Source organism: Pinus tabuliformis, chromosome 8 (genome assembly GCF_031772625.1).
Source record: "Pinus tabuliformis cultivar Carrire ecotype Pingquan chromosome 8, CPIR1, whole genome shotgun sequence".
Classification (NCBI taxonomy): Eukaryota; Viridiplantae; Streptophyta; class Pinopsida; order Pinales; family Pinaceae; genus Pinus; species Pinus tabuliformis.
The window spans coordinates 1,774,232,571-1,774,248,346 of record NC_142294.1 but is presented as its reverse complement, the minus strand read 5'-3'; the positions used below and the strand labels follow the sequence as shown (position 1 = coordinate 1,774,248,346).

General features: G+C 36.6%; 1 pseudogene; it reads left to right on the top strand.

The window, feature by feature from the left end:
• Positions 1–5,333: 5,333 nt before the first annotated feature.
• Positions 5,334–13,148, top strand: LOC149243271 (CBL-interacting protein kinase 2-like; annotated as a pseudogene).
• Positions 13,149–15,776: the final 2,628 nt, after the last annotated feature.

Below are 15,776 nucleotides of genomic sequence, written 5' to 3'. Positions count from 1 at the left end.
ATGTGGACCAACGACAACAAGTTTCTCCTCGACTATGGGAGATATAGAACATGATACAGAAGAAAGTGTGGAAGACCAAGCAATTTAAGCCTGATTGTGCCAAGCCCTGTTGGCTTGAGTTTTGATTGGTCTGAAAAGTATACTGCTCCATCAACATTATTAGTAAATTCCTCAAAAAAATCTTTTCTATGAGTCATGTGGCAAGTTTCTCCTGAATCAAGCAACCAATCATTTTTCGAAGAAGCGAGTGAAGCATTAAATAAGTCTTCATTTACTCCAATATTACATTGTGCCACAACATAATGAGTGGATTCAGGTGCTTTAACTTTTTCATTGTCATTAGTTTTACCTTTGTGTTGGTTTCTTTGCTGCTCAATTTTGTCCCAAGGTAACTTGCATGTGGAGGCATCATGAGATCCATTTCTTTTGCAGCGTATGCAGTGCAAATCTAAGTTTTCTCCTTGAGAGTGTCTGCCCCCCCTGCCTCTGAAATATCTTCCTCTTCCTCTTCGACCACCTCTTCCTCTGGAAGAATATTAGGCAAGATTATTTTCTTTATGAGCAAGGCACACACCCTTTCAGAAGATTCAGAGGCTATCTTATTTCCAAAAGCTTTCTCTCTTTTAGCAATTTTTTTTACAAGAGAGTCAAAGGTAATATCTTTGAGATTTCCATTTGCTTGCAATGAATCAAGATAACTGGAGTAAGTAGGATAAAGTGCCTTGAGAAAAGCATCAAAGGAATATCCAATTTAACCTTAGTGACTTTGACATCATGCATTATAGATTTTACTTCAGATGCAAGAGCAAGAGGATCATTATTTTGCAATTCAAGGGTGAAGAGTTTAATCATGAGTTGAACAACTTCAAGTGTAGAGTGTGAGTCATACAGTTCATTTATCTTTTTTAAGGCTTCAAATGCATTTGAAAATGGCGAAATGTGTTGACTCACCTGTTAACTTACTGATGCTGCAATCAATGCATAGGCTTTGTTGCTCTTATTTTCCCAATTGACGAGCTCCTTGTTTGAGGTAGGCTGGACTTGCGCTTCGTCTCCTTCTCCAACACACACTCCTTTCCATAGCTCATTAAAAATGAGAGTGTGTTAGATTTTCCGCGACCATTCAGTATACTTCTCCTTTCCATTGAGAACTACTCCCAAAATAGATATAATTGAATGCATTGTAAAATCTATGTATAGTGGAGAAAAATATTGTTGCTGCAAAATTTTACTCATAAAATGATTGTTATACCAACAATGTTCTACTTAACAACATTCAACATTCACTCGAATACTAGAGTCTGACCGGAGCTATAGTTATTTTGCTGTTGTGTATAGTAGAGATGAACGGCGGAGATGAATCGGCGGAGATGAGCAAAACAGAAATATGAAGGAGGGTCGTCGATGGTAGGCGATCAATGGTTATTGCAAGCAAATCAAGTCGGGGTATTAACCAATATGGAGGGCAGTTCTAAAGTGATAAGCGAGATTTCCGGTGGATGAGAAATGGTAAGTGGTATTTAGTGGAGAGTGCCCGATTCCATTCAACGATGGACACGTAGCATCTAAAGGAGAGAGAGAAACTGCTCATTTCGAGCGGGTGACTCTCGTGCAAGTTGTCCACCCGAAATCACTATAGATCGTCGGATCTTTGAATTTGAGATATATAGTGGAGAATGAGCTCGATAAAGTGAAACCTCGGGAACTGTGTCCAAGCAGGTTATGTCATCACCATTGGTAGTTTATATGAAAAAGGATATGCGGTGAATAAGAAAATGTCTACGGAGCTTCAAATACGAAAGGGTTAATGAAGGGTATGATCGCATTGCAAACATGCAGCAGTATTTATCGAGGCTAAGCGACTAGCGATATGCGATTAAAAGCGGACCCGACGATATTTATATATGCGGGTTCATGAAATTTGAGATCCGGCCCAAGGGAGGAAATCCAAGTTACTATAGCACCTTTGGCTTCAATGCGCCATTCAACACAACAATAATGAATGAGATTTTGCAGGGTTTTGACAGAGATGTCAATCTGTAAAAGATGAAAAACAAAGGAAAAACATAATAGGAGTTACAAATTAAAAAGGAAGCCAAAAAATGGCACCTACTCTGATACCATGTTAGACCAGGAGGTAACTCCTCAAATCAGAACTCGTATTATTCATTCAGGTTGTTCATTATTAGGTGTCAACACAAGGTAAATATCTAATCATTATGTGCGTCTACAATTTCTTACTTTTCTATATATATAAAATCTTTGAGTGCATTACTTGCTATAAAGTTATAAAACTTACATTTCTTGACAAGGTGAACTTCTAGTTGAGATGACACTCTCTTTTAGTTGCATGATTTCTACTTGAAGGTCATTGTGTTGAGAAATGACAACAAGAAATTCCAGTTTAATTTGTCCTTGAATTAAACTGAGAATTAAAATTGAATTAAACTGAGAATTAATGTTTACAAGTATGATCATTACTATGGGTACTCCAAGATTCAATTAAAAAAAAAACATGTAAATAGTTAATTAAGTTTAATTAACTTAATTAGCTTAGGAATTTTGAGTTGGAAGTATTTCTGAAGTCATGTATATGTTCTCCCTAAATTTTAGGGGTCCAGTATGAGTTTAAATTGAGTTGGAAACTAGATCACTTAGTTTACTAAGTTAAGTTCAGTTAAATTAGTTCCAAACTGTTTGTAGGAACTAACAGAGAGTTAACAGTCAATTGGTGCACTAGTGCATCCACAAGTGTCACTCTAGTTAACTGAAGATTCCCTCATCAGAAATTCGTGCATGTTGATTCTGAGAAAGACCCCCAGTTGAGACTAGAGTGCAAGGACAATGTACCATCAGTTGCATTATTTACTGGAGTGTAAATACCATGCATGCATCAAAGATTGATCCTATGTTTGGATTGCGCAGTTTTGGAAGTATGAATTCCCTTTAAATATGGGATATTCAACCTAGTAATTACGCAAGAGATTAGGCGCCTGGAGAGCTGCAGAATTGGCCAAGCGTTGGCCAAGAGCTAGCTTGTGAGTGGAGAGAGTTGAGCATACATGTGAAAATTTTTTCTAATGAGAACAAGCTTTGTATCTTCACTCTTATTTATGATTATGCAATACAGATAGCGGGGTTTTGAGTAGTGGCTTTCCCTAGATACATCTTGTGTTATGCGACAATGATTTATCCTCTTCTTGTTCATATTGTTTTCATCAATCTATTGGCGTTCGCTAGTTGAAAGTAGAAGTAGATTCTTGTCCTGTGCTTTAGTACATTACATGAGCTTGTGAATCTATAGGATTTTCCACATCTTGAATGTTGCAAAAGCCTTCTCATAAATTGATGAATGTTTACAGATTTTCATTAAGTGCATTGTCCGGTGTGCCAGTGTTCATCCACGGTGAAATAATTTGAAATCACTACTACAAAAACATGCAGAGAGTGAAAAGAAAACCAGGTAGCATACCAAGGATAAACAGAGCCAAAAACCACATCATCAATATTATACTGAAATTCCCATGGCTCAATCAGACCACAAGAAAAGATAGGTCGAACAACAACTAGACTAAATGAACATCACCCTGAGCAAACCAAATGTATCCCATCCTTGTTGGATATTGTTATCTGATTGTCATTAATTATGCACCTTTGTCTAAACTTAGATATATTAGTGAGGAGTATACGGGACCTGAGGAAAACATGATCACACCACTGGTGTATCGATTTAAACCACAAGGAATTTCTAATGTTTAGATAGCTTAATTTCATGGGAAATTGTCTATGAAGGGGACCTCAACATTTTGAATCACCATACCTATATTTAATAACAGTCTCATGTTTTCCATGGAGTTTGTACAAAGATCAAATAACGTGGAAAAAAACAATGGATTGGAAACACTTTACAATTCCTAATATTCTTAAAATCAATCTATAAAGACATAAAATTTGTGAAGAAAACAAAACTTACATTTCATAAATGATAATAATAAAAAATTAAACTACGAGTTTCTATATCTTCATTATTATAATTTTTTTAACCTTAATATAAATAAATGTTTTTATTTAATTGATAAAAATTTCACTAAACTCTAAAATAAATTAACTCGCGTTATCCCTCAAAATTATAAATAACCCCATACTTACCCCTTTACATTTCATCATTTTCTATATAATTATCTAAAATAATATTAAGTAACTCAATTCTAGTTGGTCTTAAACTTCTAACCTCTTGAATTTTGAAAATTGAAGGGGGCAAACCATTTAGGAAGTGTTTAACACCTTAGAAGCCAACACTAAGGGGCTTCAAATTCTAAAGTCATGATCCATACAACTAAGGTAAAAGATTACACTTTTCCTTTTGATGTGAACAAAAACATAATAAATGTGCAATCTATATTTAAATTAAAATAAGGTATAAAATATAATTTATTTTTTTAAATTTTATTAATATATAAAAATTATAAAAGATTAATTTTCAAAATAAAATTAAAATATAATTTATATTTTTAATAAATAAATATTTTATTAATATATAAAAAATAGTAAAAAGATTAATTTTTAAAATGAAGACAAAATAAAATGAAACCCTATCAGCATTAAAAACAAAATTCAAGTGTCATGTTGACATCACAGGTTACCTAACAAAAACCAACAGAAAGTATATTCGCATTTCATGCCCATTATCCATTGGAATAACCCAAGGCTGCAACCTGTCTCTGAAGGATACCAACTCCTCCCAAGCAACGAGATCCGCCCCAACAAAGGAAAGTCGGGCAAACAAGTTACTTGGAGAGATTTTGTGTATGTGGGACGGAATGACACGAGGATGAAATATATAGAAAGACAAGTGCCATGAATCACAACACACAAAGCGTAAATTTATGCATAGAGCCCAACATTATAGGTTGTCCCTCCCTCACATTATTCTAGTGACTTGGGACTCCTGGATACGTTGGATATGTCCACACTCACGCTTTAACTAGATTTCAAAGGTTTATACTGCTTCTTGTCTTCCAGGCTATCAAAGCTCCTGTACACAGGCTATGCCGGGCTCTACCGGAACACATCCGGACTACGCCAGGCACAATGGAACGGATGCCGGAAAGCGACTTCACAGGCCTTATACAACGAAGACGCCGCCTCTGCAGCAACTTTAATCCACACAGATTTTTGATTTTAGTTTCGAGTTTGAGATGAAACCTAATATTCTAATGGAGAGGTATGAATTAGGGCGCCTGTTGGGGCAAGGGACATTTTCCAAGGTCTACCACACCAGAAATCTCAAAAACAGCAAGAATGTTGCCACTACGGTAATGGACAAACGAAAAATCCTCGAGGTCGGGATGAGCGGGCAGATTAAACGGGAAATTTCCGTAATGAAATTGGTCTGACACCCCAACATCGCTCGGCTTTACGAAGTCATGGCGAGAAAGTCCAAGATTTATATCGTCATGGAGTACGTTAAGGGCGGCAAGCTCTTCAAGAGGGTTGCCAAAAAGCGGAAATTGAAAGAAGAGGAGGCGAGGAAGCATTTTCAACAATTAATCAGCGCGGTGAATTTCTGCCACAGCGGGGGCATGTACCACCGGGCTTGAAGCCAGAGAACTTGTTATTAGACAGGAACGGGGACATGAAGATCTGCGACTTTGGGCTCAGCGCACTGCCGGAGCAATTTAGACAGGACGGGCTTCTCCACACGGCCTTGTTGAAATATTAATTTCAAACTGCCGTGCACATTTAATTCAGAAAACCGCTGAACCTTATCGCACCACTTTTGCTGAAAGGTGGTTTTCCTCCAAATGGACGCGATAAAACCCTGTGCTGAGGCGTGTCCTCAGTACGTTTTGCAAAACAACTTTTCATCGGGACATAACATTCATTTGGATTGGGCAAGCGATAGCCATTTGATCGAAAGGAAGGTTGTCCATCGTTGATTGCAACCAAGCTGCGTACAGGCCTGCAGCAAATGAATTTGACGTGCCGTAAACGTTTTTGTTTGACTGCTACTTTACCAGTGAAGTAACTAATAGAATTTACTGCGGATAGTAATTGTAGGTGAAATTTTAATTTTAACATTTTTTTTATTTGCTCACGGAAGTATGGTCATTCATTTTTTTTGTTAAAAATATATGTAATGACATACGTAATATGTAAAATGTTTTTTGGTTGTTTTTTTTTTCATGTTGACCATGTATTGAAAAAAAGGGCACAGTAGTGCGTATGTGTAGTTTTGAATATGCAAAAAAAAGAACACGCAACAGCGTGAGAAAAAAATCTATGTTTAATTTCCACACAGAAGTGTGTTGATCTCTCCAACAGGGACAGAAGTTTTTTTTATTTTGTAATGCAGCAGCGTGATTGAAACAAGAGGATTTTTTTTCAGCAATAAATGTAAGAGATTTTTAGACACAACAGTGTAAAATCTAAGGAGGAGACAGTAATTTTTTTTGTTGAAATGTTCTTGGTGTAATCCCTCAGGCAGAGGAAGAATATTTTTGTAATAACAGTTGTTTCTTAATGAATATAAAGTTTTTATGTTTGTGAAAAACTCTGAGCTTCTCCAGCAATCTTTTTTATGCTTCCATGTGTTAAAGATCTTGTGGCAAAAATAGAGTATTACTCTCTGTTCAGTGATTTTGTTTTGGAATTTACCAGAAAATTCCCAACAGTGGTATTAGAGCTTGTCCAGGCTCTTTGAAGGTGTCAAAGAAGCTGAAGGAAGGTTCTTTTGCTGCAGCAGCTTCTCCAGCAGAGTGAAGACTCAGTCAAGAAAGGATCCAGGTATTTCTCAAAGTTTTTTGTGTAGCTGTTGAAGACAGTCAGTGTTTTTTTTAAATACACAGTCAAATATTTGAAGCATAGTTGAGAGTGCAAGGAATGGCTGGCTCCAGCACCAGCACTAGCATGGGTATTTTTAATACTCAGCTCCCACAGTTTAATGGGAAAAAATATGACTATTGGGCAATAACCATGAGAGCCCTGTTTGCTTCTCATGATTTATGGGAATTATTTGAATATGGATTTGAAGAACCAGCAGATGAAGAAGAGTTTAATAACTTGACACAGGTAGAGAAAGATCTGTTGAAGAGCTATAAGAAGAAGGACAGGAAAGCCCTCATATTTTTTTATCAAGCAGTGCATGAGAGTGTGTTTCCAAGGATAGCAGCAGCCAAGACATCCAAAGAAGCATGTCAAACTCTCAATACAACCTATCAAGGCATGGAGAAAGTGAAGATAACAAAACTACAGTTGCTGAGGAGAGATTTTGAGAATCTATGCATGAAGGAGTCAGACAGTATTGACTCATTCTTCACACATGTGATTGGTCCAGTCACACAGATAAGGACTCATGGAGAAATTCTTGAAGAAAGGAGGATTGTGGAGAAACTATTGAGGGTCCTACCCTCAAAGTTTGATGTGATTGTCACCACCATAGAAGAGACAAAGGATCTCACAAATTTTTCAGTTGATGAACTTCATGCATCACTGATAACAAATGAGCAGAGGTTGAGTAGAAATGAAAACTCATCTCTAGAGCAAGCCTTTAAGACCCAGATGTCCTTTGGAAGAGGAAGAGGTCAAGGCAGAGGAAACAAGAGAGGAAGAGGCAAAAGCCAAAACAGAGGTGGAAGAAACAGTCCAGCAAACACTCAAGGAAGAGGCAGCAATCCAAATCAGAACCAAGGCCAAGGCAGCAATCAACAAAGTGGACAACATCATGCTCAAGGACAAAGGTATGAAAAATCCAATGTCCAATGTTATTATTGTAAAAAAATTGGGCATTATGCAAATGAATGTAGGAAGAAGCAGCATGATATGAGTAATAGATCTAGTGCAAATATCACTAGAGAAAATATCAGCCAAGATAATGTGTTGTTAGCTTGTAATATGGTTAAAACAAATAGTGATGATACATGGTTTCTAGACTCCAGTTGCAGCAACCATATGATAGGAAACATAGCCCTGTTTTCTGCTTTAGATCAAAATGTGAAATCACAAGTCACACTTGGGACTAATAGTAAAATTTTTGTTATGGGAAAAGGAGAAGTAAAAATATTTACAAAGAAAGGTGAAAATAAAACCATAGCAGATGTCTATTATGTTCCTGGAATGAAGTGTAACCTCTTAAGTATTGGACAACTTATTCAAAAGGGTTACAATGTTTTCTTTGTGAATGATGTATGCACCATCATGGATAGAGCACCCAGCAAACGATGTATTGCTGAAGTGAATATGAAGAGGAACAAGATGTTCCCTCTCAGAATAAGGGAAGATTTGAAAAATAAAGAAGTAATAGCATCAGTGACATAAGAGGCTTTCCAAAGCGTACCAAAGGATGAAAATTGGTTGTGGCACTTGAGATTTGGACATCTCAACTTTGGAGGTCTTAATTTGTTGAGTAGAAAAGGAATGGTAAGAGGATTACCATTGATAGAGAACCTAGAAAACCTTTGTGAAGGTTTCATCTTGAGGAAACAACATAGAGAAAGTTCTCCATCAGGGAAAAGCATAAGGGAAAAGGCACCCTTAGAGATTGTCCACTCAGACTTATGTGGACCGATGCAAACTCCATCACTAGCAGGCAGCCAATATTTTCTAATATTCATTGATGATTTCACCAGAAAGACTTGGGTTTATTACCTGAAAAACAAAAGTGAAGTGTCTGAAAAATTTCGAAATTTCAAGGCACTTGTGGAAAACCAAAGCGGGATGCATATCAAAGTTTTAAGGACTGATAGAGGAGGTGAGTATATCTCCAAAGAATTTCTACATTTTTGTAGAGAAAATGGAATTCACAAATAGTTTACCACTAGGTACACTCCGCAGCAAAATGGAGTTGCCAAAAGAAAGAACAGGACAATCATGGATATGGCGAGGAGTATGTTAAAGGCAAAGCATTTGCCAAATGATTATTGGGCTAAAGCTGTACACTGTGTAGTATATATTTTGAATAGATTCCCAACAAAAGGAGTCATGAACAAAGTTCCGGAAGAAGCATGGAGTGGGAGAAAGCAAGGAGTCACCCACTTGAAAGTTTTTGGTTGTGTGGCTTATGCACACATTTCAGATCAGCTAAGGAAGAAGTTGGACATCAAAGGGGAGAAATGTATTTTCATTGGATACAGTGAGGAATCCAAAGCTTACAGATTGTATATCCCATCTACCAAGGAGTTTTTTGTGAGTAGAGATGTTCAATTCATTAAGAAGGAAGCTTGGGATGGAAGCATAGAGAAAACAGTGAATGTTAAAAACTATTTGTCTCATGATGAAGATGATGAGGAGATGGCTGAAATACATCCCCAAACAGCAGTGCCAACACAAGGACAGCAAGAGACACCCTTGAGGAGAAATGAAAGTGCTTCTCCAATCACACCACAAGGAGGAAATTCAAGTGCTTCTTCAAGCACTTGTACACCAAATGAAAGAGGTAAGAAGTTCAGAAATTTAAGTGACATTTATGATGAAGGTATGAATTCTTTGTTTTCTTTATATTGTCATGTTGATGACCCTATTCATTTCGAAGATGCAATTAAGGATAGGAAATGGATAGAAGCTATGGATGAGGAGATCAATGCCATAGGAAGAAACAAGTCATGGGATTTGGTTGAACTACCAAAAGGAAAAGAATTCATTGGAGTCAAATGGGTCTACAAGACCAAGAGTAATGCTGAAGGAAAAATAGAAAGACATAAGGCAAGGCTGGTTGTCAAAGGATATAAGCAGCAGTATGGGAGAGACTATGAGGAAACATTCACACTAGTTGCTAGAATGGAAACAATGAGAGCAGCGTTGTCCATAGCAGCACAAAACAAGTGGAAAGTTTACCAAATGGACGTGAAGTCAGCATTCCTAAATAGAGTGTTAAAGGAAAAGGTCTACATTGAACAACCTCTAGGCTATGAAAAAAAATGACAAGAACACAAAGTGTGCAGATTGAAGAGAGATCTTTATGGGCTTAGGCAAGCACCAAGAGCATGGTACAGTAGGATAGATTCCTATCTACTGGAAAATGAATTTGCAAAGTGTGAGGGAGAACCCACCCTCTACATCAAAGAAAAGGATGGTAAAATACTAGTTGTTGTGTTATATGTTGATGATGTTATTTTCACAGGTAATGATGGATATCTCATTGAAAATTTCAAAGCAGTCATGAAAGAGGAATTTCAAATGACTGACATGGGTTTGCTGAGATACTTCTTAGGAATAGAAGTAGATCAAAATGAAAATGGAATTTTTATTTCACAAGCAAAATCTGTTAAGGAAGTATTGGAGAGATTCACTATGCAGGACAGCAAGGCAGCAATCACTCCCACAGTGATGGGATTAAAACTCAGCAAAGAGGACAGTAGCAAGGATTTTGATCCTAGTTTGTACAAGAGCATAGTTGGCAGCCTCATGTATTTGATTGAAACTAGGCTAGATATAATGTTTGTTGTTAGTTTAATTTCCAGATTCATGGAGAGGCCAAAAGAAGCACATTGGCAGGCAACAAAAAGAATTCTGAGGTATGTTAAAGGTACTAAAAGGTTTTGCATTTTATATACTGTCTCATAATGTTTAGATTTAATTGGATACACTGATAGTGATTGGGCTGGAAGTGTAGATGATCGGAAAACCACATCTAATTATGTCTTTCACATGGGTTCAGGAGCCATTTCATGGGCTTCTAAGAAACAACCTATTGTAGCATTGTCTATAGCAGAGGCAAAATACGTGGCAACTACAGCAGCAACATGTCAAGCAGTTTGGATGAGAAGAATGTTAAGGAGCTTAGGCCAAGAGCAGGCAAAAGAAACAGTGATTTTTTGTGACAATAGCTCAGCTATTGCATTATCCAAGAATTATGTGTTTAATAAGAGAACGAAACACATTGACACAAGGTTTCATTATATCAGGGAATTGGTGAACAATGGAGAAATCATTTTAAAACATTGTAGGACTCAGGAGCAGGTTGCAGGCATTCTGACCAAGCCATTGGACTAGAAAAGTTTTGAGTTTTTGAGAAAATGGCTGGGTATGACTGATAACCCAACAGTTGAAATTAAAGGGGAGTGTTGAAATATTAATTTCAAACTGTCGTGCGCATTTAATACAGAAAACCGCTGAACCTTATCGCACCACTTTTGTTGGAAGGTGGTTTTCCTGCAAACGGACACGATAAAACCCTGTGTTGATGTGTGTCCTCAGTATGTTTTGCAAAACAACTTTTCATCGGGACGTAACGTTCGTTTGGATTGGGCAAGCGATAGCCATTTGATTGAAAGGAAGGCTGTCCATCGTTGATTGCAACCAAGCTACGTACAGGCCTGCAACAAATGAATTTGACGTGCCGTAAACGTTTTTGTTTGACTGCCAGTTTACCAGTGAAGTAATTAATAGAATTTACTGCGGATAGTAATTGTAGGTGAAATTTTAATTTTAATGTTTTTTATTTGCTCACGGAAGTATGGTCATTCATTTTTTTGTTAAAAATATATGTAATGACATACGTAATATATAAAATGTTTTTTGGTTGTTTTTTTTCATGTTGACCATGTATTGAAAAAAAAAGGCACAACAGTGCGTATGTGTAGTTTTGAATATGAAAAAAAAAGAACACGCAGCAGCGTGAGAAAAAAATCTATGTGTAATTTCCACACAGCAGTGTGTTGATCTCTCCAGCAGAGACGAGCTTTTTTTATTTTGTAATGCAGCAGCATGAATGAAACAAGAGGATTTTTTTCAGCAGTAAATGTAAGAGATTTTTAGACACAGCAGTGTAAAATCTCAGGAGGAGACAAAGTAATTTTTTTTGTTGAAATGTTCTTGGTGTAATCCCTGAGGCAGAGGAAGAATATTTTTGTAACAGCAGTTGTTTCTTAATGAATATAAAGTTTTTATGTGTGTGAAAAACTCTGAGCTTCTCCAGCAATCTTTTTTATGCTTCCTTGTGTTAAAGATCTTGTGGCAAAAATAGAGTATTACTCTCTGTTCAGTGATTTTGTTTTGGAATTTACTAGAAAATTCCCAATAGGCCTACGGCATGCCAGTGTACGTGGCGCCGGAGGTCATAACGATGAAGGGCTACGACGGCGCCAAGGCCGACATCTGGTCGTGTGGGATCATACTCTTCATGCTCAGGGTGGGTTACTTGCCATTCCAGGATGTGAATCTGATGGCACTGTATAAGAAAATCTACAAGGGCGACTTCAAGTGCCTGCCCTTGTTCTCCTCCGACCTCTGGCGGCTCTTCTTCCGACTGCTAGACCACAATCCCCAAACGAGGATCACCGTTCCTCAGCTCATGGAGGTCCCCTGGTTCAGGTTGGGCTTCAAACCTCGACAAGCTCACAATGTCGATGTCGGCCTCAACGATGTCGAGTTTGCATTCTTTGTTCCGAAGCCGGCCCACTTCAATGCCTTCGACATAATCTCCTTGTCATCGGCGTTCAATCTGTTAGGGTTGTTTGAGGAGAAGATCGTGAAGCAGGAGTTGTGGTTCACATCAATTCAACCAACATCGACCATAACATCAAAACTTGAGGAAATCACCAAAGCGTTGAGATTCAGCATCAAGAAGAACGAGGATTGTAAGATCGAGCTCCAGGGTTCGGAGCTGGGGCTGAAGGGTCAGTTGTCTATCGATGCCGAGATTTTCGAAATCACGCCCTCACTCCTTATGGTGCAGCTTCACAAGACCGAGGGAGATATGTTGGAGTACAGTAACTTCTGCAGCCAAGAGCTGAGACCGGCTCTCAAAGACATTGTCTGGATTTGGGATGGAAATAGTCAATAGAGAATAACGTATATCGTCTGAGCTATGGTCTAGCAGTTCATCTGTGGCAGTTCTTATTACACAGGGATGGTGCCTTGGACATTGCCTTGGGAATTTTCCGAATGACATGGTTCAAAACTCATTGTTCATTAACTTAATTAATTCGGAGAGATCCCCGAGTGGGGCAAGTCCTTCGCACAGACAAAGTTGAACCTTAAATTGTTTGAATTTTTCGAATCTTCCCATCAGAGAGATTCCCGTGTGGTGGAGGTCCTTGGGACAAACAAAGTTGAAGCTTAAATTGTCTGAATTTTCGAATCTTTCATCTCTTGAAAGGCGGATTCTCTTAAAAAGCGTTTCCTTTAAGGACATTGCCTTCCACATCTTTCTGGAGCTGAATCATATCTTCTGAAATTGATTATTCATTAACAGCAGTTCCAGCAGATCGATCACGCCGGGCCACTTCGGAATCTCTAAGGATGGATTTATTCTGCAAATGTTAACATGCGTTGATTCCTTATACATAGTAGTGGTATCACAGAGAGATACTCTCTGGTCCTTGCATATTGCGCCATGTAAATAGCATTGTATACATCTACCATTCACCGAAAAAGTGAAAAGGTTTGAATTGCATACCATTACTTAATTATTGAAAATTATTAATGTCAACACAAAAAGTCAGTTAATTAAAAATTAATTAAATTTCAAGAGGATGGTATTACTTGATTATTCAAAATTATTAATGGAAAGACAGATAGTTAATTAAAAGTTAGATTTCAAAAATTTCATGATCATGGTAGCACATAAATATAATATAATTTTGAAAATATTATATAGTATGATATAATTTTATTTTTATTTTTCATATATTTAATATAACATTATAAGTTCTTTTCCATATTAATGTAGTTAATATCTTTTAATATAATAATTTTTTCCAATTATAATAAAAATTAAAAACCAAAATAATATTATTATTTTTTTCTTATATTTATTAGAGTGCTATATATATCTTATTTAAATCTCAAAAAGATCATAGCTATAGACACATTTCCAAATGATGCATCATTATAAGATGTCCACATCTTATAGTAGAAAGTCATATTCAAGAATGTGACTCTAATCCTAAGATGTCCACATCTTTATAATGGAAATTCATATTAGAGAATGTGTCTCTGACCATATTCTATAACCATGTTTTGGCAAAACCAAAAATCACCTCCATATTATCTTAAAACTTTATTCAATCAAATTCCAAGTGGTTGGTATTATGATCATTTTGTAAGACGTCATCTTCTTCCCACCTTCCATTGACTAAATTGAGCAGTGTGGTTATAGTATAGTATTGTGAGTTACTTTTTTGTTTTTGTTACAATGAATCTAACGGGTTTGTACTTTGTAATAGATTATTGTGTTTTGGAAGGGGAGGCCTTTTGTAAGGATATCCAAATGAAAAAACAGATGGATGATGATTTGATGTTGTTTCAATTGAAAATTTTGAAAAAATATATCCCAGTGTAAAAAAGGATGGAGGGTGATTTGGTGTTGTTTCAATTGAAAAAATATAGATATTTGAACCCAATAAATTCAAATCTTAAATTTCTAAGGGCCTTTGAAACTCCCACAAACGGTAACACGATAAATATTAAACCAGTAATGTCAAAATCTATGCTAATTAATAACATGCTTGATACTTAATAGGCATATGTAATGTGTTCATGCTCACCCTCCAGTAGAAGATGATAATTATGATCCGTGTCATGAAAAAATTGATTGACAACTGGAGATAGGAAACCAGAGACTTGTGGGTAATTATTTAATTAAGCCCCCACTCCTCCTTTGATTTCAGTCTTGTTTGGTTTAATTCAATATTTCAAAAGTTGAATTCAATATACTAGATCCCTGGTTCCTCTTAGTGTTGATCACATGTATTTTAATTCAGTATTTCCATAATTCAATGTAACATACAACATTAGGCCATTCTTCTTATCTCAATCAAAACTTGTTTTAGCTAACAGATTGGGATATTCATGGTTTCAACGGGTCTAACTGCATACTATATGCTAGACAAAAATGGCCATTGGTCGGACCTAATTAAGCATCCCTAACTTCAGGAGAGAGATCTAACAAATGAACCTGTTTTAATTTGATTGAAATACCTTGCTATGTTCGTGTCAAGGATGGACCTTGTTTGCAAGGTGACCTAGGATCAAATCTCTTAGAGGTTGTTGAGCCCATGCTAGGAGGAGGAGACATGCTAAAAATCCAGTGAGTTTTAGGGCTAGTGTGGCTGAGGTTGGGTACGATCCTCGGGTGACTTTGACGGATAAATAAAATACATAATGGCTTAAGAAAATAAAATTCTAAAATTTAAATTTTAAGTTAAATATAACATAGGTATAAGTTACTAAATTTCTATAATATATTTATTAAAATCATTATATCAATTAACTCTTGTACAACCCTCAAATAAATATTATTCATATAATAATAAATCACTAAACATATATAGCATATATTGCCCATAAAAATATTCTCAAAAATAATAATTATATAAATGTTTTATTATGTAATTTCAAATTGTATACTCCTTTCATTATATTGTGACAACCATGGTCATCCATGGTCAAACATGGTCCAATGTCGCAATGTAACAAAGATTGTCTCAATATGAAAATCAACCATAGTCCAAGGTCGCATTGTGAAAAAGGCCATCTCACTATTAAAATCAATCATGGTCAACCATGGTCAACCTTGTCTATTTTAGGGTTTATAGAATCAATCATGGTCAACCATGGCCAACCTTGTCTATTTTAGGGTTTATAAAATCAACCATGGTCAACCATGGCCAACCATGGTTTATAAAATCAATCATGGTCAACAATGGTTAATCATGGTCCAACGTCACATTATGACAAAGATTGTCTCAATTTGAAAATCAACAATGGTCAATCATGGTCCAACATCGCATTATGACAAATATTATCTCAATATGAAAATCAATCATAGTCAACCG